A 20,190-nucleotide genomic window follows, 5' to 3' on the forward strand; every position below is an offset into this window, starting at 1 on the left:
GTCTCGGTTCTAGAAGTTGATCTTAAGAACGAGTCATAAAAAGGTACCCAAAAGCTATTCGATGAGGTCAATGTGATTGAAATTGGTAATAGTCTTGGTAATATTGATATGGAACTCAGTGGCTAAGATGCCGAGCTTGGTAATTGGAAAGACGTTCCTTTCTTGGCTAGCTAGGAAGGAGTCTTTGTGATTTTTTTTTTGTTGTCATTTCTGTTTGTCCGGGTTATTTCAGGGTTGTAATCCGGATATTGTCTTGTGACTCAAACCCTATTATCCTTTTATTTTTCCTAGTTCGTTTAGTTGTAGTAACTCATCTAGTGTAATCTAGGATTGTTCCGGGGTTGTAACCCAAGTTTATTTTGCTTGTTTTTGTTGTTCACACTTTTTCACCATCAGTTTAATGTAATCTCCATTTTCAATTATTTCTTGTCCGTTTTGTTTAGTTTTTTTTTTCCTTTTTATAAGTCTTTCCATGCTGACTCTAGTGACATGACATGCATGCGTAATTCTCAGCCTGGTCTTAAAAGTTAGTCTAATCATGAAACAATGAAACAAGGTTTGAAGATGACATGGACATTTGAGGGAAATAAGAAAAGATTTGGACATTTTGAGATCATTTAAAACCCTAATTGTGTCAAACTGGGGCAAATAGTTTGGAAGTTAATAGGACGACAAGAATTTGTTACAAGAGAGTGCGTCCCAGACAGTTGAAGCAAGCAACTCTGAGTTCAAGTGCACCTCAAGTTACAAGATAAAGCCAAGGGAGTTTGTCCCAAATTGATGGAAGGTGTCCATTGTGAAGAAGAAATCACCCAACGAGAGTTCTGTACTTGACAAGGCACTAAAAAAAGATGGAGGGCATATCTGTGATATCAATGTCGATGCTGCAAAAGAAATGTTGTGCATGATCTTCATTTTTCCTCCTCAAGTTGCATGTGTTGTACTTGGCATTTTCATAGATTGGGAGGCCCTCTTTCAGCTATCCAAACACTTTATACCCTTCAGTACCCTTTTGAGCTTATGCTAATTTCTTTGACCTCCCCTCTTTTGGAATCAAGTTACAGTAGTAAAAAAAAAAGAAGAGAAAAAGTCCTTGTCCCCATAGGTTTGTTTTAGAAAGTTCATTCCAAAAGAAAAATTCAAAAAAAAAGGATTTAAAAAAAAAGAGAGGAAAAAGAAAGAAAAAAAAGAAAAAAGAAAAATAGCAACAACAAAAAGTAATTTTTTGAACTACGTTCGACCTGATTCTTGTCACCACAAGATACGTAGGCAGCCTTACAGTTCGATCTCACCAAATAAAATATTTCATAATCCCATGAAGTCAAGAGCTAGCAGTTTTCTTAGAAATTCCATTTCAAAAACAAAAATCAAATTAACTTGTTTAGAAATTGGGGCAAAGTTTAAAATGGATTCCAAAAGTTGTAAATAAATTAACCCTGTTCTTTTAATTATTTTGAGCCTTCATGATATTCTTTCTTTCTAACCCCGTCCAAAAGCCATGTTACAGTCCAAAAAAAAGACCTCCCAGATAATCTTTGAGAGTGCCGAGATAGACATGCTAGGAGCATATGATGTTTGTACTATGGTCAATGCCTTGCAATCAGCAGAATCGGAAAAGATAAGAAGAAAAGAACAATATGAGAGAGTCTTATTGGTGAAAACCCCCACGGGCACCATAAGACGACGGTGAGTTGAGAGAAAGAGCAAAATGAGAGAGGCTTGATGGTGAAAACCCTTCGGGCACTACAAGTCGAATAAGGATCGTGAATCAAATAGGACAATTAGAGCAGTGAAGCCCAGTTTCACGGCTTAGAGGTACAACAAGATTTGAAGATCAGACTTGCGTGACAGATCATGCCACTTAATCCAAAATGCATGTCATGGTCATTAGAGTTGGTATCCACATTTGATAGGCTTCTACTTGGTAATTTTCTTGTTAGATGTCATATTTTTCATTTGTCCTCTTTCTCTGTTTTTCTTGCTTTGTTAAGTCCTCTTGAGTCTGTTTTGTCAGAACAAGTGAGAAATGACTTCAAAATTTTCTACCAGCTTTCCGATTTCACAAAGTGGTGTTTTGGCTGCACATCAAAGTGGCATAAGTTAGAAAAGAGCAGTATGCGCACTGAGTTGGCGACAATTGACGTGCTTCGGGATTCATGTGAAATGTAAAGGTTCGGTAATGTCAATTCATGAGCATAATGCAAGAGATAGAAGGTATTGGTTCTGAACGGATCAACAGTGTTTTCTGTGGAAAGGGTTGGCAGATAAAGTGGTTAGCCATTAACAATCAAGTTCTTCTAAGTTGAAATCAAAGTTATCATGTCAAGTGTAGGAACAATCACCCTCACGATCAAGGCCACAAACCAACCACCATGTTTTAAACTCACAAGTTTTCTTTGTTTGAAACAGGGATGAAGACTATGTCCAAATCAAAGCTTGAAACTTTCGGGTGTCGTGCCCAGATTTTGTCAGCACAAAGGCTGTTTGAGAAGGTTTGTACCTTTTAGACATCATCCATAGTTGAAAAGAACCGTACCTCCTAGGCAGTCTCCCTAGTCGGAAGAGTCTTTAGCATTTTTTGAGTTCAGGGGTCCTGCCTGGAAAATAGGGTCAGTCTTTAATTCTCTTAAGTTGTTAATCTTAGTTTTCCTTTAGTTCAGGGGTCCTGCCTGAAAAATAGGGTCAGTTTTTAGTTCTTAGATATTAATCTTTAGCGCTCCTTAAGTTCAGGAGTCCCGCCTGGAAAATAGGGTCAGTTTTTATTCTAGTCAAGCTCAGTTTATAGTTTTCCTCAGGCTCAATCTCACATCTAGGAGATGCACTTCCTAGTTTGAGTTATTCAGTTTATAGGAGACGCACTTCCCGGTTTTGGTAGTTTGAGTTCATCTTTAGGAGACACACTTCCTAGTTTGGGTCATTCAAGTGTCACCTCTAGGAGATGCACTTCCTAGTTTGGGGCATTCAGGTTTTATTTTTAGCAGACGCATTTGTTAGTCAAAATTTTCTTGGTTTTACTCACATGAGACGCACATCCTAGTCGAGTCTCTAGTTTTAGTCTCATCATTGCATCCTTCGTCATCGCATAGGTGATTTACAACTTTGCTAACAACTCACGAATCTTCCTAGTGCAAATTGGGGCAGAAAGTTTTGTTTGTTTTGTTTGTTTTGATTGCAGGCACCCACCTGGAGAACGAGGGTCAATATTTTAGAAATCAATTTTAAGTTCAAATCAGAGAACCATTAGGAGCCCACCTGAAGAACATGGTCAACTTTCAATTTTCAAGTTCAAGAGGCATCAGGAGCCCGCCTGAAGAACAGGGTCAACTTTTAATTTTTAAATTCAAGTTCAAGAAGCATCAGGAGCCCGCTTGAAGAATACGGTCAACTTTCAATTTTTAAATTCAAGTTAAAGAGGCATCAGGAGCCCGCTTGAAGAACATGGTCAACTTTCAATTTCAAGTTCAAGTTAAAGAGGCATCAGGAGCCCGCCTGAAGAACGGGGTCAACTTTCAATTTTCAAGTTCAATTTAGAGAGGCATCAGGAGACCGCCTGAATAATAGGGTCAACTTTCAGTTTTCAAGTTCAAGTCAGAGACAGCAGGATCCCTCCTGAAGAATAGGGGTAACCTCCAGTCTTTTCAATTCAAATCAGAAGTAGCATGAGCTGCCTGAAGAACAAGGTTTGCAAGCTCGAGTCTACTCCAAGTTCAAGTTTATTTCAAGTGCAAGCAGCAGGATGCCAGCCTGAAGAACATGGTCAACTTTCAATTTTTTTCAAATTCAAGTCAGCAGGATGCCCACCTGAAGAATAGAGTGAATTTTCAATTTCAAGTTGAAGGATCAAGTGGAGATTCAAGGAAGATTCAAGACAAGAAGTAGATATGATCTTGTATTTTTCTTTTATTTTTGCTGTAATTTTTGCTTTCAATTTATGATATAATGGCAGGGACCGCGGACCGGAACCTCGACGGAACCTCACTCGACTCTCTCATCCTCTCCACACACTCCATCACTTCATTCACCTCTGAACTATACGTGACCTGATTCCTTTAAAGCCAAGGATATGTAGGCAACTCAAATACCATGGCTCGATCACAATCTTTTGTCCATCTTTGTTTCGTTTTGAATAAGCGTCGGGTTATAAATCAATTACGTTGCTTATTGTTCTTTGCTCCGAAAACTCTTCGTGTTTTCAAGCAAAGAGGGACAGCTGTAAGCATGTAATTTTTGACCCGCGCAACTTTTAAGAAGAATATTTCAAAAATATTTGTTTATTTTTATTTTTAATAGGATTTCAATCAACTTTTAGTTTTATTTTTAAAACATAAGTTTGAAAATACAAAAATAGTTTTATTTTTTCTATTTAATACAGGTATTAGGTATTTTTAGAAAGATATCACTTTTAACCCATTTTTATTTTAGTATAATCCTTGAAAATACCAAAAAATAGTTTCATGTCATAATCTAGATGTTTAAATTAATTAGGATTGATTTTATATTTTTATGGTATGATATTTTAGGAAAAAAAATTAATATTTTAGCTTTGTAGAATTAAAGGGCCACTTTTAAAGGCAAATTTGGTCCAAACTTGAGCGCAAATTCTGGCAGCCCACTCCTCCCTCAAGCCCATACCCACTCCTTATTTGATATTAGACCTAATCTAATTTCAAAATTCCTAAGCTAAGGGAGAGGGGAAGCAGCTGGAGGAAAGAAAAGAGAGAGAACGGATCCACTTCTCCTTCCTTAGAGACGCTAGAGCTTTTAAAAAAAAAAAAGAAGCTGCGCAACAACATACACAAAGAAAAAATGCAGCCTCTCTTCTCTAGCTTTAACAACACAAAATTGCCACCCCATCGCACAACCAAATCCCATGATCGAACCTTAAGTTTCAGCCATGTAAAACCCAGCAGAAACTCCATTAAAGAGCTCTAAAGCTAGCCATGAAAACCAGCTAAATCACCCCTTGAAGCCTCCATCAAAACGAGCTCAAATCTTTTACCAAAACCAGCAAAAATAACTCTGAAAACCATCCCCCAAAACACCACGAAAATCAGCCAAAGACTCACGCCAAGCAGTCTCTAAACTAGCTATTAAATACTCATTCACTCCCGCGAAAATCAGTTGAGTGATCGAACTCCATCGAGGTCTCCGGCGGGTTTCTGTTCGAAGTTCCGTTATCGAGCTTCGTTTCAAAATTTTCTAAGTTCACAGAGTTGCTGCTGACTCACTTCATCGTTGAGCTCCAGATTAGTTGTTGATACTCCTGCTGTTCAGAGATTTATTTTCTGATTTTCTTTTAATTATTGGTAACTATGTACACATCTAAGTCCATTGTATAATTTTATTTGGTTTTGCTTTTCATGGCTGAATATTGGAGTTGTTCGATTTAATGAACATGTATATGTTGCTCTTTGCTTATTTGCTTGATGTTCGAAATGCATTTGAATCCAGTCATATTGGAAGTCCTGTTTCGATATTTTATTACTGCTTGAATTGAATCTGGCCATTACTGTTGCTTTTGGTATAAGAGTTCGAGAGGTTAAATGCTTGAATTCAAATGTTGCAAACTGGAATAAAGGGGCAATTCACGTTTTCCTCATCAATTTTTCATCATACTTTGTCACCAAAGTTTCTGTCCTTTAGCCTTTCCTTTTAAGGTTCAAATTTCCATCATTCATGATATTAGGCACACGTATGCTGATTTTCCCAAAATAATTCCATAATTAATAGCCTTACACATTGATCTCAAAGCGTGGTAAAATAAAAACCCACAAATATTATACCTTGCTTTAGGCGCGATTAATAATAAATTATCGTGACTATGGGTACGGTTCCCGTGGCATAGCCACGATACATAACTTTCAATTCGGGTGTGCATTTCATGTGATCCGGTCATAACTTCGAATAATAATAAAAGTTAACACATTGTAAATCGCGGGTGCGTTTCACGTGGTACGATTCGCAATATGTACAAAAACAAACGAGTGCATGACATCGTGACTCGTTCAAATAAATTCCATAAACATTAAAATTGGCAAAAGGAATAAAATGCACATAGGTTCATAATATGTAATAATCGGATAATTGAGCTAAGTGTAATTGTTAAGCGACCGTGCTAAAACTATGGAACTCGGGAGTACCTCACACCTTCTCCTGGGTTAACAGAATTCCTTACCCAATCTTCTGTGTTCGCAGACCATAAAAATAGTGTCAATTTCCTCGATTTAGGATTTTAAAACAAATTGGTGACTTGGGAGGGACACCATAAATTATTCCAAGTGGCGACTCTGAAATAAATAAATAATCCCATTTCGAATTATGTCATTTTAATTGGAAAAACTCCTTATCCCTTATCCTCTTCGGGAAAAAGGAGGTGTGACAGACTTCATATGTGAGAGAATTTTTAGCGGATGATTTCGTGCCCATAATCTCCTTTGATTTAGATCCTTCCTATAATAACTCTTTTAATTGATTTTGCCATCTTCATTGATTGATTTGTCAGCTTCTCTTTCCTTTTTTGTTGGATTCATTTCCTCCATTTTATTGCTCAGAATCTTTTCCTGCACATAGGGAGTAATTGGTTATTTTGCATCATTGAAATTTATTGAGATCTAACAATCTCCCCCTTTTGATGATGACAAAATAAAAATGAAAATACTTCCTTATTGATCAGCTGCCTTGAGTGTGTTGTAGTCAACTCTCCTTTAATTCGCGTTTCTTGGTAGATATGTCTAGTCGAATCCCCCCCTCAATTGTGCATTATGTTGTGTCTCATTCCCCTCATTTGTAGTCGACTCCCCCTAAGTTGTATACCGTATGATGTACCTGCAAGTTGAAAATAGAGCACAAAAGAGAAAACACAGAAGTAGGCATAAAAACGCATACCTTAAGTTTGCTTACTATTTCTCCCCCTTTGTCATCAATAAAAACAAAATAAAAGCAGGGAAATAAATAGTATTTGTCCTAAGAGTACACCCCATGACTCAAACATCAATCGCAAAAATAAAGCAAAAAGAAAATTGTCTTAAACAACCAAACATCAGCGACGTAGAAAGTAGGTAAAAGTGTTGCAAACTGCCTCCTTGAGGCGATCAAAGCTATCATTCATTGTGACAGAGACCCCATCAATTATTTCATGCATCTCTTTGAAGGCCCTTACTGCTTTTTTTTTTGTAGTCTTGAGAATCTGCCCTCGAAACTTGGATACGTCGGACCCTGTCTACTTTGCCATTCCATGGATATCTTCAATCTGGCTTTGCATAGAGGTTAAAGAGTTCTTGATGACAGACAGTGTTTCATTGATGGAGACAAGTTTTTCCAAGAGGTCAGAATCACTTATACTGGGGTGAGACAAAAGAGCTTTTGCCTTGGAATCGGAGGGGATAGTCTGGTTTCACCATCTTATTTCTTGACCCAGGCACCCTTTACAGAAATATAACCCATGCTAGCAAATCCCCTGGAATTATAAGACTTGGTGACAGTGATGTAGGGATGGTCAACAAGGGATATGTTGTTGGCTTCTAGCATATGGGTGATAACCATACCATAAGGAAGACTTGTGGGATCATCGACACTTTATATCATGAAATTGATGACCCAAGAGGTCACCTTGACATTGTGCTTGGTTAGAAGGCGGTAAACTAAGAAGGTATCACGCTGGAAGAAGGTAGAGAAGGATCATGTTCTTGGAACAAGAGTGGTTGCTACAATATGTGCTAAGACACGAGTTTCAAAACAAACATTACTGGGTCCTAGTTGACTAGGGAGAGAGTGAGAGGGTGATTCACCTATACACTTTTTAGCTTGATCAAAAGAGATTTCAAAATCCTCAGGCAAGGTATTCTTAAAGAGCATAGAAAAACCAGAACAGCTACATTGAAAAATAGTATCAAACAGAGCACAATCGAGAATAATACATTTGCCAAGAACCAAGGTTTCTAATTTATCAGGTTTGCTAGAGCGAAGATTAGCATGGAACATTCTAACAAGGGTTCATATACCTGTGGAGGAGGCAAGGAGAGAAAAAAATTTCAACCTTGGAAGTCGAAGAGTTCCTTCACTTTGCAGTTGAGGTTGTCCATGACATTTAAGTCGACAACTCTGCCATGAGCGACAAGCTTGTCTTTGAAGGCAATGAAAGCATCCATGTTTGGAGTATCCCAGAAATTTAGGTCAGACTCACGAGAACTGGAGAGATCAGTTTAGGGCTTTTTAGGAGTGAAGGTTTCAGGAAAGTCTGCCATGGATCGTTTTCCTAGGGCCTTCTCATTGAGATTGCGAGCATTATCTGAGAGATCTTGAGAGGAGACAAAGTCCTCGGAGTGGTCTGATCCCAGATTGACTGGTTCAAGAGGTTGAGAAGAGGGTTTTGACTTAGAGAGAGTGCTATTGGGGGTAGAAACAGAGGGATTTTTGGAGTGCATTGCCATGGTAGGGATTGGAACAAGGGATTAGAGATACAAAACAATGTGATAGAGACAGAAGAAGCTTTGAACTTAAAACATGTGATAAACAGCGGTTGAGTACAAATGAAAAGGCGTCAGAGATTTGACGCAATGATTGACCGATCTCTGAAAGGGCATGAAAAGGTGTGAAAAGGGAAAAGTAACAGACACATAATTAATGCATCTTACACACTTATGGAAATAATTAAACTAAGATACAATAATAATTAAAAATACCACAAAGGCCCTAAAGTTATGAGTTTATGGAAATAATGCCAAGAGAGTCTCGTAATGCACAAAATCTGTCTTCTAGTAAGGGTTTTGTAAACATGTCTGCTAATTGATCAATGGAAATTACAAATAATAATTCTATGTTATCTTTAAGAACATGATCTCTACTAAAATGGTGCTTAATATCTATATGCTTAGCTCTAGAATGATGCACAAGATTCATTGATAGACAAATAACACTTGAATTATCACATAATATTTGAAGAGGCTTAAAAAATAATTCATAGTCACACAATTGATGAGACATCCATAGAAATTGAGCACAACATTGTCCAATTGCAATGTAATCTACTTCAGTTGTGGAAAGATCCACTGACCCCTGTTTCTTACTGTTCCAGGAGATTAGTGTTTTTCCTAGTAATTGACAAGTCCCATTTGTGCTTTTTTGTCCTCCTTGTCATCTGCAAGATCGACATCTGAAAAACCCCTCATGTTTAAAATTGTTAGAGTGAGGATACCAAAGTTCGTATGAGGTGGTTCTAATGAGACAGCGAATAATTCGCTTTACTACTGTTAAGTGAAACTCTTTAGGAGCTAACTGAAACCTGGCACATTTACAAACATTGAACATGATATCTGGTCGACTATCCGTAAGATATAGTAGAGATCCAATCATTCCACGATACTTGGTTTCGTCTACTGGTTTTCCCTGTTCATCCCTGTCTAAACTTGTAGACAGACTCATACGAAATCCAATTAATTTGGCATTGCTCATTCCAAAATTTTGAATCAATTCCTTTGTATATTTGGTTTGGCAGATGATTATTTCACTTTCTGATTGATGGATTTGTATTCCAAGGTTCAGCTCTCCCATTACACTCATTTCGAACTCACTTTGCATGGGATTTAAAAAATCCTTGCATAAACTTACTTTCGAACAATAGAATAATCAAGAAAAATACCTTCATCACTCTTTGGGTCAAATTTTCCAAGGTTATCCTTACCATTGTTGTGAATGAAACACTTACTTCCGAACGGGTGAAAGCATCCAATATTTGGTTTCTTACTTTTCCATAATTCATGTGGAGTTTTCTTCAAAATAGGTCTTATGAGACACCTGTTGAGAAGATGACATGTTGTATGACGGCCACAAAACACACACTTAAATTGTGTTCGTTGGTCAAATATAGTATAGTATAATTATCGTATCTACAGGGATTGGAGTTAAATAATATTCTTGTAGTTCGTAGCTCGATTGCTATCCAGGAGGATCAACAATGGAGATTTATACAATTAAGAATTGAAATTAAATAAGAACCTAAACTATTGACTAATGACAATCTCAACAAAGGTAAGCAAGGAAGTTATCAATGGGAAAAATTATGGGTTGATAGGATAAGTGCAAAATAATTGTTAAGGATCCAACTCTAGATAATTCACTTCTAATGTTCAAGTAAGTCTCTCGAATTCACTTAATTATCAGTACAAATGTTTAGTAGAAACTCCTCTCTCGATTAAGTTTTAATCTCACAATATGAACCAATTTAAGCTCGGTGAAGATATGCAAGAATTCGTAATAGATTGATCTTTAGGAGAACCTCTTTCGATTATCCTCCTAATTAGGTTTCAAGGATTCAAATAGCCTCTTTCGATTACTTAGAAGAATCTATAAACTCAACCAATAACATAGTGCAAATATATCACAAGTTATGCCTCTTTCGATTACAAGAACAAGTGAACATAGATGCAATAATTAAATCTTCCAAAAACGATTCAAATACATAAAAATAGAGTTATAATCCACAAACAATCATCAATATACCAAATCCATCAAAACCCAAAAGGATCTACTCCATAAACATGGAGAAGTTTTTCAAAAATGAAATAAAAGTATAGGAAAACATAAATACAATCCAAACCCGGGTCTTGAGTGAGGAAAGAAGGATGGAATCCTTGTGCTCTTGCTTCTCCCTCTTCTCCTTAGCTTCCCTAGGTCTAAGGTATGTCAAAAGTCCAAAAATGGTATTTTTCCTGTATATTTAACTATCCCTCAAATAAACTCCGGACGAAAATATCCTTTTTTAGCGGAATTGGAAACATACTCATAAGAATTTTGCACTACCGCGCTGCATTCCGTGCTGCACCATGCGGTGCGCTCGTGGAGAATTCCAGAACATTTGTAAAATCACTTTCTGGGCATATTTTATATAGCTGTGCCGCACCTCACGCCGCCCCATGCACCACGGCAGTTGGACATTTTGGAAAATGTAAAACATGAAAGTTGTAGCCCTTTTAAATATCTTTCCAACAATATATTGTGGAGCCCAAACGGATTTCTGAGCGAAAGGTTATGTGCATTTTACTCGACAATGCGCAGTATGTCTACTCGATTCTTTGTTTCATTCTTAAAGTGCACTATCATCCGTTGATCCCCGAACACGATCCCAACTTAATCCTTGGGTTTTTACTTAGACTTCAAAACTCTTGAATAGCTTGAATTCATTCAATAACATCTAAATAACTCGGAATCACTCCTACACGGCATAAAACACACAATAAATATAAAACACTACTAATTAAAGCTCAACATGAGTACGGTGCAGTAAATTAGAGTGAAATAAGCGACTAAAATGAGGGATTATAGCCTACCATCATTGTACTGACTACTTCTTCCCAGAAGTGATTTGGCAGTCAATGTTCTAGTATCATTGTTCTTTCCATATCTTATAGAGTTCTATTCTTGAGTTCAACTACTCCATTTTGCTGAGGTGATCTTGGGGATGAGAAGTTATGTGTATACCCTTGATCATTACAGAATTCTTCAAAGGATCTGCATTCAAAATCTCCTCCATGATCGCTTTGGATGGTTGTGATCAGATCCCCTTTTCCCCTTTCAATTCTTTTGCAGAAAATCTCAAAATATTTCAGAACTTCATCTTTATGAGATAAGAAAATTGCCCATATAAAACGTGAGTAGTCATTAACAATAACAAAAGCATAACGTTTACCTCCAAGGCTGGCAGTTCTAGTACGTCCAAACATGTCCATTTGAAGTAAATGCAATGGCTTGGTAGTGGACACAACATCCTTGGTTTTGAAAGAGTTTTTAGTTTGTTTACCAATCTAACAAGCATCACATACATGATTTCTAGAAAAGTTGAGTTTGGGAAGACCAATAACTAAATAATGCTTGGACAGTTTTTTAATAAGATGCATGCTTGCATGACCAAGCTTTTTATGCCAAAGCCATGGATCGTCAGAAATGGATGCTAGACAAATGTGACTGTCTAGATTTTCAATGTCATCAAGAATATAAACATTTACCTACCTTTTTTCTGGAAGAATAATTTTACATGTTTCATCCTCAATGGCGCATCCTGTTTTCTTGAATTTTATATCATATCCCAAATCACATAGCTGACTTATGCTCAAAAGATTGTAGTTGAGTCCATTTACAAGATATAGCTCTGTAATATCATAATTATTTCCGAATGGAACTGTACCGGTACTAACTATCTTTCCTTTTGAGTCATCACCAAATTTGACACTTTCACCATTTATTTTTGTGACTTCCTTGAACAGATTTTTATCACTCGTCATGTGACTGGAACACGCACTGTCTAAATACCATTTTTCTTTGCAGCTCTTTCTGTGGTGTTCCTGCAAAATAGAATTGTCACCTTTTTTAGGTACCCAAGCTCTCTTGGGTCCTTGTTGGTTAGTTTTACTAGGATCAGGATTGTTTTGGGGTTTCCAAATCCATCCTGAAACATTTGATTATACGAAATCGACAAAAGAAATATTTGTGTCCAATTTTGTTACAGTAGTGACACATAGGAGTTGATCCAGTTTTTGATCTACCACTTGTGTTAGTACCTGTGGACTCATCTCTAGTCAGTCCTTTTTCAGTTGACTTGTAAGTCGATTGATTAGACTTGACTGAACTGTAACTGGTGGATTTGCGCATGTCATTTAGTTGCATTTGCAATTCCTGAACTTCATCTTGAAGTACATCTCATTCGATTTCACAGACTTCAAGCTTAAGTTCTCAGTCTTTCTTTTTCCTATTGAGTCTCCTTAATTAATTCAACATTTTATAGACTCTTTTAGAGTAAGGTCAAGAATGTCCCATAATTCATTACATCTATCACAATTATAAGATCTTACCTCGCTTGTTTCACCTCGTGCCATGAAACATTTTTCAGTATTTTCATTGCATACATCGTCTGATGTATCTTCATCAGTCCAGCAACCAGAGTATATGTTCATGTCATTTTCCAGGATGGTCATGACGCATAGATTTGCTATTTCTTCGTGTTCTGATCTTAATTCCAAATTTCAAAGGATTTGTTTTTGCTGAACCCTCTGAAGACTTTTATTTTAAGATCTGGGCATTCAGCTTGAGCATGCCCATACCTTCCACACTCATAACACTTTCCACCATTCTTGTCTTGTTCATTGTATTGCTTGGTTTACTTAGATGGCATCCTTCCCCTTCTTGTATTTCTATACTTTCTTATTAACCTATCCATGTTTCTTGATACCACAATTTCTTCTTCAAAGGCTTCTGGATCATCATTAATATCATTTTCAGGTCCTTTAGTTGTAGATTTGAAGGCAACCGTTTTCTTCTTTTCTTCCTGACTTGTCTTCTTGAGATGGGTTTTCTCAAATAGTATAAGATTTCCCCTGAGTTCATCATATGAAAGTTTGTTTAGATCTTGAGATTCGAGTGCAACTACTTTCATCTGCCAAGTGGTAGGTAAACTCCTTAGGATTTTTCGAACTTGATCACTACTTGAATAGGGTTTACCAAAAGCTTTCAAATCGCTAATGATTTTGCTGAATCTTGCGAACATTTCCTCAATGGATTCTCCTTCTTTCATCTAGAAGAGTTCATAGTCATGAACTAACATGTTTATCCGAGTTTCTTTCACTTTACTGGTTCCTTAATAGGTGACCTCCAATTTGTCCCACATTTCTTTAGCCGTATCACAACTTGAAATCTTCTCATACTCTTCTCCACTTATATATACAACATGTTTCGTGCCTTAGTATTAACCTGAACGATCACCATTTATTCATCTGTGTATTCATCTATATCTTCACGATCAACGGGTGGTTGAGCTGTTGCTGGTAGTGGATAGTTTCCCTTTTTGATAACACATCATACTTTCACATCATAAGATTTTGCATAGATTTCTATTCGCACTTTCCAGTGAGAAAAGTGTTGTCCATTGAAGTATAGTGGCCTGACTTGTGACGTTCACTCTTGAAAGAGTTCTCCAACAATTATATGATTGGCCATGATCTTTTCTCACAAACGATTAAGCAAAAGTATGAAACCGCTCTGATACCAATTGAAAGTGCAAGATGGGGGTGAATTGTAATTTTTCTTTTCTTTTTCGAGATAGTCGACTCGACTTTTCAGGAATAGAATGTAAAAGATAAATTGCAGAAAGTAAATAACACAGTTTGTTTTTATACTGGTTCGGATTCAGAGTGAATCCTACGTCCAGTCCCCTTGGGTTGCAAGGGTGATCTCTTTCAAGTATGAAGTGGCTTAGTACAGATGAGTTGATGTTGTTATACACCAACAACTTATGTCACTCGTTCTTCTCTCTATAATTGATACAATGTCGAGATTGAAGTTGGATTGATCAAAGTATATTTTTCAAAGCTAGTGTAGGTATTTATACTTCTCGAGACCTTCAAATCTTGTACATCTTTTTGAGAGATTGCGAGCCCAAGGGAGTTGTATTCAGATGGATTCGTAGATTGATTCTTTTTAGATTGATTCTTCTGCTGATTTGTCTTGACTCACGGGCATGAGTGATTTCTTCCTTAAATGAGAGAATATTCCCGTTGCCAAATTCCTTGATTGATGTCTTCGATTGACGTCATTATGTGGGAGAATCTTTAGCGGATGATTTCGTGCCCGTAATCTCCTTTGATTTAGATCCTTCCTATAATAACTATTTTAATTGATTTTGCCATCTTCTTTGATTGATTTATCCGCTTCTCTTTCCCTTTTCGTTGGATTCATTTCCTCCATTTTATTGCTCAGAATCTTTTTCCGCACATAAGGAGTAATTGGTTATTTTACATAATTGAAATTTACTGAGATCTAACAGTTTTCTGAGGCGAGGGTCTATCGAAAATAACCTATCTACTTTTATAAGGTAGGGGTAAAGTTTGCGTAAACATTACCCTCCCAAGACTCCATCTATGGGATTACAGTATTACACTAATTTTGTTGTTGTACAACGGAGGGGAAATAAAGCTTAAGCTTCACTTCCAAAATTTATCGTTTACACAATAATAAAGCTAGTAACCAGATTGACGTAATCTGTGATCTCAACATAAGCTTTTTTATATTTTATTTATTGTTAAGGGAAGTGGGAAGTGATTATATGATATTATTAATATTGAAGTTTGTTTGGTTCTGTTTCTTGGAAACTCTTTCTAAATACGTCGATACTCATTTACTAGTCCTGACGCACCAAACAGGCAGGAATATTATTGAATTATTCTTGATTAATTATTTAAATCAAGGTCATATACAAAATTAAGAATTTTTAATTCCACAGAGTTCTCATACTTCCATAGGCATCTTGCTATTTGCTATTATCCAATAGTTTCGTGTCTGAGAAAATCATTTTAAATATGGGAATGTCTATGTCATCACAAATGATTCCTTACCAAATTATTCCCTGAGAGAGTAAAGGATACCAAAATAAAATCTGATTTAAAATAGAAAAAAATCTAACGATTTTGACCTCTCTGATGGATAATTTAAGATGAAGATTGTGACAATTAAAGTATTTCTTGGAAGAGGCGGAGTCAGAATATGAAGTTTACGTGTTCGGAATTCTTTTAAGCTATTGAATTCTAAATTAATATTTTTTTTGTATAATTCAATAGATTTTTAAGACAAATACAAGATTTCAATCAAAGTTACAGTATTTAGCCGAACCCACAACTGAAAATCTAGTTCCACCACTATTTCCTAGCACAATCATTCATCATCTTTGTATTTTAACTTTAAATTATTACTCTAGCTAGTGATATGTTTAGTGTTGCGTGAAAAAAGAGTCTTTTAGGTTTTGTCTAGTTTTTCATTTATTGCTAAGTAAAGTTTTTCTTAAACTTTCATAATCAGATTTTACCTGTAATAATCTTATCATCCTGCTCAGCATTAAGATCAAGCAACAAAAATTAGATTTTCGAAAAAAATGTACCAATTTGTTATATATAATAATCTTTAAAATTCACTCTATTATTAGAGCAAGAAAATTACGAGACAATTTGCAAACAATAATATGAATGACCGTAAAATATAAGATACTGCGTATGGTAGAAGAGTAATTTTGATCCTCTCCCTACCGTCTAAAAAGAAAATCAAAGCATAGGCCAACATCTATATATACTTATATAGGCTATAGCCTATAAGCTAAGTTATTTTAGTGAAATTAATCTATGATTGAGCGCATATGGCATTATAATAACAAACAATTATTCTCCATAAAAAAGGTAACAGTAGCAAATAACTGAACTCCAGAATTTTATTAGAAGCTATACTTATATTATTCATTTAGAAGAATACAAATATTTTGCGATCTACTAAAATTCAGACTTTGTTGTTCCATTCGTCCAAAACAATATTTGACCTTCGCTTATGATGTTTGATAGTACGGCAAATGGCCAAATATGCCCTTGTATTTTCGAAAATGGTCTAAGAATACCCTTCGTTATATTATTGGGTTATCTATACCCTGTAGTCATACTTTGAGTTCAAATATACCCGCCATTTAAACGGAGGGACACGTGTCATCGTCCTGTTAGTCAATTCTAAATATCTCCTAATTAAATAAAAAGACCCATTAACCATACCCAAAAATCAATTCTCTAAAGTAATTTTTTTAATATAAAAACTGGAAAAAACTGATTTTTTTTACTAAAAACTGAAAAAACGGAAATATTTTTTTTCTCCAATTTTTACAAAAAAACTGCTTTTAAAAACACTGAAAAATATTTTCTAAAATAATATTTTTGTAAAAACTAGAAAAAAAACATAAAAGCAATTTTCTAAAGCAATTAAAAACTGAAAAAAACTGAATTTTTTTTAACTAGAAACTGGAAAAAAAATATTTGATTTTTCAGTTTTTACAAAAATATTGCTTTAGAAAATTGCTTTTCAGTTTTTTTTTTAATTTTTACAAAAGAAAATGCTTCAGAAATTATTTTTCAGTTTTTTTAAAGCAATATTTTTCTAAAAACAGAAAAAAATATTTTCGATTTTTTCAGTTTTTAGTAAAAAAAGCATTCAGTTTTTTCCATTTTTTACAAAAATATTGCTTTAGAAAATTGCTTTTCAGTTTTTAAAAAAATATTGTTTTAAAAAATATTTTTCAGCTTTTTTTAAAGCAATATTTTTTGGAAAAACTGGAAAAAAAAAATATTTTCGTTTTTCAGTTTTTAGTAAAAAGAATTTCAGTTTTTCCAGTTTTTACAAAAAAAAAAAAAAAATTTGCTTTAGAAAATTAATTTTCGGGTATAAGTAATAAGTCTTTTTATTTAATTAGAAAATATTTAGAATTGGCCAACAGGACGATGACACGTGTCCCTCAATTTAAATGAGGGGTATATTTGAACTCAAAGTATGACTGCAAGGGAATAAATAACCCAATAATATAACGAGGGATATTTTTAGATTATTTTTGAAAGTACAAGGGATATATTTGGCCATTTGCCGTTAATAGTAACACTGGTGAGTGATACCTGCAATATTTTTTTTTTTGAGACAATATAATATAAACTACTGGTGATGGGCTTAATGATTAAAATCAGCTGCCATGTTTCGGATAGACATAAAATTCTAATGCAATAATTCAGGAAACAAATCTAAATGGTACAATTAGCTGATTTACACCTAATTGTAGTATTTTTAAATGGGGATGATCCATTCTAGGGCCCAAGAATATTGATATGAAAGAATAAATTCAATAAAAATGAACTGGCATCATCTTTAATTCCTTATATTATTAAGCTCATGGAAAATTATATTGATTAGTACTCTAATTATAATCTGAAATTTCTGTCAGGTTGAAATATATTAACGGTAAAGATGGGTAGTTGTATCTCCTCTCTTTTATCTACTTTATAGTATCATATATTTATGTAGAGGTTATCTTTATGTAATTAGTTGCAATAAGATTTCTTTTAAGAATTTGTTCAATTGTATTATCTTCTATGTGCACACAACCTATATATTTCACTTATAAATATAAGTCAAGATTTGAACCTTCAATCTTTGACTTTTATCTTTGCCTCTGAACAGGCATACGTGAAAGTCATGAGTTTAAGTCTTTCTAACTTTGTGTTACTAGCTAGAAAAGGAAGCTTTGAAATTTAACAAAAATCAGAAAGTAAACCCTTTAAGCTCCATCTATTAATCTAAGTTCTAAAAGTTTTCGTATGTTTCTTATCTTTCTTTTGGCTTTGAATGAGAAGATTGTTAATGTACTTGTTTTTAAGTATCCCTTTTTAAGGGAATGAAAACAACTTATATACTGCTAATGAGTTGGAACTGACCCCAATTGTATTGCTTTGGTTCTACAATCTTGTTTTTTATCCATCATTATGTCAAATTTTGTTATATTGAGTTACATAAAATAATTCTTTTACTTTAAAGAGAAAGGTAGAACTAAGGCTTTAGGTTATAGTGATTTGTTCACTACTTTTGTCTGTCAAAAGTGCAAAGCAAGAGGCACAACAGGGACCTAAGCAAAGTGCAAAAAAGAACTGACTTTAAAAACACTAAAGTCTCTTGCTAGTTATATTATTTGCTTTGGGAGCTAGTCACATTATTTGCTTTGGGAGCTAGTCACGTACGATTTTAAAATGCTGATCATTAGTGATATTATATGCTTTGGGTCTAGGTCCATACAACTTTAAAATACGTCATTAAAGTCTAAAACTTGTTTACTTATATACACAATATATTTTTCGTATTTTGTTGAGGTGGATTAGTCTAGGATATCACACGGCCACGGCAAATTAAAACAGGAGAAGAATCTCTCCACTTCCTATTGCAACTACCTTTCACTTACACCAATTATTCTTCCTTAGATTTGATTCTTATTCTTTTCTCCTGTTTATTATAAAGTTTGCATAAAATATATAGCAGAAAAAGATATCTTGTGCAACTTTAGGAATACCAATATCACCAAAAACCCTTGTAAAAGTAAAGAAACTACAAAAGGAGTAATTTACCACATGGGTGCATCGAATGTGATTGAACAAAAGGCACTTCAAAATTTTCACTTTCTTTGTCAGCTTACTACTTTTACAAATACCTTTTAAATACCTTTCCTTTTTATTAACTATTTGGCAGGTAAATAGTACATAGACAATATGCATGACCACTCATAACCACTCTGATTCAAGCATCAGTGGTTAATTTTACGACTCGAACCCGTAACTTATAAGTCACACGAGAAAAACTCTATTGTTGTTCCTGTTAGGTGTTTGTCCTGATTTTCTTACCATATTTGATTTTTTCTCTCTTAGAAAAATGCAACATATTTGATATATTTGAGTTTTCCTTTTCTTAGAAGTAAATTATAAATTTCCCATATTTTGCTAGTCCCTTTTTTAAATGTTTTAGACTTCTATAAATTGAGGATTCCTCCTTCCATCCACAATGTAGCCATATGGTATTTGAGAGTCTTGTTTAGGGAGAGAATTACAGAACAAATGTTAGTCTACCACTTGTGCTTGCCTCTTTGTGAGGTTGTTCTCTCAATATTTTGTACTCTCTTTTATATAGTGGATTACCCATCTCCGCCTGTGGACGTATGTCAATTGATTGAACCACGTTAAATATTTGTGTCTCTTTTGGTATATTTCTCTGTTATTGTCTGATTTATTGTCGTTCAAGATTTACTTTAATAGTTTCCGTATAACAATGGCACTTGATTATTTCGATCACAATAGTTCCAAAGTTCCCTTCAATAATTCTCAATTTCTGTTTTATAATTTAATGTGCAATTAATGAGATTAGGACCATCTCATCACTTATAACATTTACAGTAACTGAGTTAAATCTTGTAGCATAGTTCAAAAAACTTCATAATCTGGTTCTCCTATCCAAGTAGACAAATTTTTTCTTGGAAAATCATGATCATGTGATGAGTGCAACTATTGAAAGAGCAAGCAATTGACACATGAAAGACAATGTTTAGCAAATGTGTATGATTATGAAAACACAAAGAAGAAGGAATGGTCGATCAATTATTTGGATTTGGCCTAACTTTTGTCAATTAGCCAGCTAGATTCATGTTCAAAATTAATAAAGTTTTAGTTCAATTAAGCTGCATATGTCTATTTATTGTTAACAGATGTTTCGAGACTTAAATATATGGGCCACCTTAGAAGCTGGAATACTACAAATTATATAACACCTGTTTTTGGAATGCGAATCTTCTAAAATCTTGGCAACACTTATCTTGTT

The sequence above is a fragment of the Nicotiana tomentosiformis genome, chromosome 4, assembly GCF_000390325.3.
Source record: "Nicotiana tomentosiformis chromosome 4, ASM39032v3, whole genome shotgun sequence".
Lineage (NCBI taxonomy): Eukaryota > Viridiplantae > Streptophyta > Magnoliopsida > Solanales > Solanaceae > Nicotiana > Nicotiana tomentosiformis.